The sequence below is a fragment of the Arachis duranensis genome, chromosome 7, assembly GCF_000817695.3.
Source record: "Arachis duranensis cultivar V14167 chromosome 7, aradu.V14167.gnm2.J7QH, whole genome shotgun sequence".
Lineage (NCBI taxonomy): Eukaryota > Viridiplantae > Streptophyta > Magnoliopsida > Fabales > Fabaceae > Arachis > Arachis duranensis.
The window spans coordinates 60,342,241-60,346,097 of NC_029778.3; positions in this window are offsets into that span (position 1 = coordinate 60,342,241).

Sequence of the window (3,857 nt, forward strand, 5' to 3'; positions counted from 1 at the left end):
TTATTATTAATTATGAAATATACAAAAAAATTTTAAATGAAATATTTTTGTAACAAGATAAAATTTAAAAATATATATATTACAATAAAAAATAATTTTATATTATTATTGCTATTATTACTATATATAATTATCTTGATTATTAAAGAATCGTTTAATCAAATGGATTAAAATGCATGTTATTTAATTTTGGTAAAAAGTGCATATTTTAGACATAAAATAATCATTTAGAAATTTTGTAAAAACAGAGTATCATTTTCTCTTAAATTAATCTATTTAAAAAGGTTAAGTCAATTGTAAAATTGTTAACAAAATCAAACTCAAATAAATTTTAATTTTTGTGTGTAAACCTCATTAGAACCTATATCATTTAAGTCAACCATGTCTGTTATCAAGTTAGTTTTATCTCTCGGTAAAATATGAGAGAGTAAATGGTATTCTTAGTAGTTTTTGTTTTTTACATTATTCTCATTTTAAAAAGAATTAATTTATTTGTAAATTTGAGTTTTATTTAAAGGTTTATTACTATAGAATGAGTTACTATATGTACATATAAGGAAGGATTCAAATTTTCGATACTTATTTAAGCTGAGCTAATAACTAGATCAATTCAATTTGATTATTGATATTCTTAGTTAATTAGCTTCCTTCCTCTTATTAGGAAATTCTAGAACAAATAATAATAAGAGTTAACATTTAATTTGGTCTCTGAATTTACAGTTTAAATTTAATTTTTAAAATTTTAATTGTCTCTATTTACTTCACAAACTTTGCAAATATAACTCACATTAGTTCCTACAATAATTTTCGTCACACAAACATTAATAAAATACTGACTTGGACAGTCAGATATATATAATTTTAAAACTTATAAAATGATACAGTTTTTATTTTAGTGTTCAAATAGTCTACAAACAATGTAAAATGACTTATTTTGGGAGGAAAAGTTTCAATAAACATTACTTACAATGTTGTTTTTGGATTAGAATATCAAAACTAAAATGACGTCATTTTACAAAATCCAGCGTTGCATCCAATTGTCTATATTAGCATTCTGTTAATATCTATTCGTCGAAAATTATTTCAAATACTAACATGAATTTGGTTTGCAAAATTTAAAAACTATAGAGACAATTTAAATTTTAAAAACTAAATTGAGATATACATAAAAGTTCATGGATCAAATTAAATAATAATAATAGTGCTCGTTTAAATTCAAAAATCTTGATCATCTCATTTTCTTTTGCGGACAAAGAACTTTAGTATCTAGTTAATAACAAAATCACTTGTTTACTGTACATGATGAGCCTTTCGGCTTAAGGAATTGAATATGCATTCCACCTACAAAAAACAGACAACAACATGTGCATATACAAGTCACAGATATGTCTCATTAAACCTTTTTACTGTTCCGTATGATAGATTTAACAGGAACCTGCTATGTTAGGACACCCCAAATCAATCAAAAAAAGGAATTTAAAGAAAAATTAAAACACAAACAGATCATGAAAATTAAAAAGTGGTATAGATAGCGAGGAAATTAAATTAAAGTAAAACAAAAGAGAAGCCATTAGCCATATTATTCTCGAGTCTTGTTGACTGTGCCGTACAATATTGCTCTTTAGGTTTTTGCTTTTACTTTTCGTTACACGATGAATTGTTGGATATATAGGACAAGATATCAAATGGGTTGTTCATGATTATACCACAAATATACGTTTGATTGGACGTGGTATCAATATTATCATGTGCTTAAAGATTTGATGAATAAATTATATAAATCATTTCATAAGGTACAAATATGTATATATGAGGGGATGAAGGAATATTTGTCCCGTGATGATTTCATGTAGGTCATGAAAAAGCTTTTTAATGTCACCATTCACAAATGTTTACTTTGCTTACTTTCATATATCTGAAAACAATAATTGTCACCATCAAATTTTGCCCTCGGACTCTTATTAAAGGTCTTGGATTGGAGTATTTACCCAAGTACAAGTACGCATAAGAAAAGTCACAATTTCTTCTACTTACCAAGTCTTAACACATCAAGACAAAACATGTGTAAAGGATTAACTTGATTTATAAGACTCAAGACCTATATTAGTTAGGAAGTAAAACTTTTAAAGCCAAATTGATTATTATTTCTTGGAATGAATATGTTAGGTGTCTTTATTTTTTTAAGGGTAAAACATTCGTATAAAATAAACCAATGTCAATATTATATGAATCACCCGATGCAAATTAAATAATGTTACATGAATATTTTCAATTATACTTTTATATAAATCGAATTAAACTAATTCGAATTACACAATATAATAGTAAATCAAAACACATGAATTCAAATTACATGAAAATATTATTTTAAGTATAAATCGAATCAATGTGATTCAAATTAGTATGAAACAATGTAATTGAATCAGTTTAATTCAATTTACTATTTGTAACAGATTATTAACATTTAAGTTCATTTTTATTTATTCTATATTAACTTTAAAATATAAATGTCAATAAAAAATATCACATTTGAATTCAAATAAAATATCAAAAAATCAAAACGAATAAGAATAGAAATCCAATTTTTATATTTTAGTTCAAATTTCAGAAAATCTACATTTTTATAAATTTATGAATTTAAAACGGGACATTAAACGATTTCTATAAAGTCGTTAAAAATTATCTTTTGACTCATTAGCATCTAAAAAATCATTACTGGGACTTTTTATGTTGAAAAAGTTAATATAAAGTATAGCCCTCTAAGGTGGCATAGAAATTAAAACTTGAATTTTTTTTTTCAAAGTCAGAAATAATAGATAATTATACATTATAAAATAACCAACTGCATTTATACAATATGTAATTTGACCAAAGGTGGCATAGGAGTTAAAACTTAAATTTTTTTCAGAGTTAGAAGTAATAGATAGTTATATATTATAAAATGACCAACTTTATTTATACAATATGTAATTTGACCAACTATATTTATCCTGTATTTTAATTATTTCTCAAATTACATATTGTATAATATATAGTTAGTCATTTTATAATGTATAATTTTTTGACTCTGAAAAAAAATTCAAATTTTAACTCTTATGACATTTTGAAGGGCTATACTTTATATTAACTTTTTTAACATCAAAAGTCCTAATAATGATTTTTTAGATGTTAATAATGAGTCAAGGAATCATTTTTAATGAATTTTTAGAAATCGTTTAATGTTTTATTTTAAATTTACAAGTTTATAAAAATGTAGATTTTCTGATATTTGAACTAAAACACAAAAGTTGGATTTTTATTCTTATCCGTTTTGATTTTTTTGATATTTTATTTAAATTCAAATGAGAGGTATTTTCTTATTAACATTTATGTTTTAAAGTTAATATAAAATAAATAAAAACACAACTTTCTTTCATATAATACAAATTGGAAGAAGCAGTGCTTAATGAAAAAAGATAATGAAAAAAAATTCATGATCAAGTGACTCAAAGAAGGAATAAAAACACAACTTTCTTTCATAAGAAGTTCAAAGAAAGAATCAAGAGGAACAAGATTTGGAGATTGATTGCCCTACTGAAAATGCTGGTGGTAGAATATTATTCTCATCATGCTTAATACTAACTAAAAGAATTAAGAATTTTGATACGAAAATTATCTAAATGGATATAGGACGATTTGCATCCTTTGTCCACTTTTTCCAGTATTTTTATTTCATATTATCAAATAAATTAAAATTAAAAATTCATAGCAACTAAAGTTGGAATAATAGTATCCATTGGCATTTGAGATATTGTAGATTGATGAATTAACAAAGAGAGAGGCATTCGATCCCTTGATAAACAAATAACCTACATAGC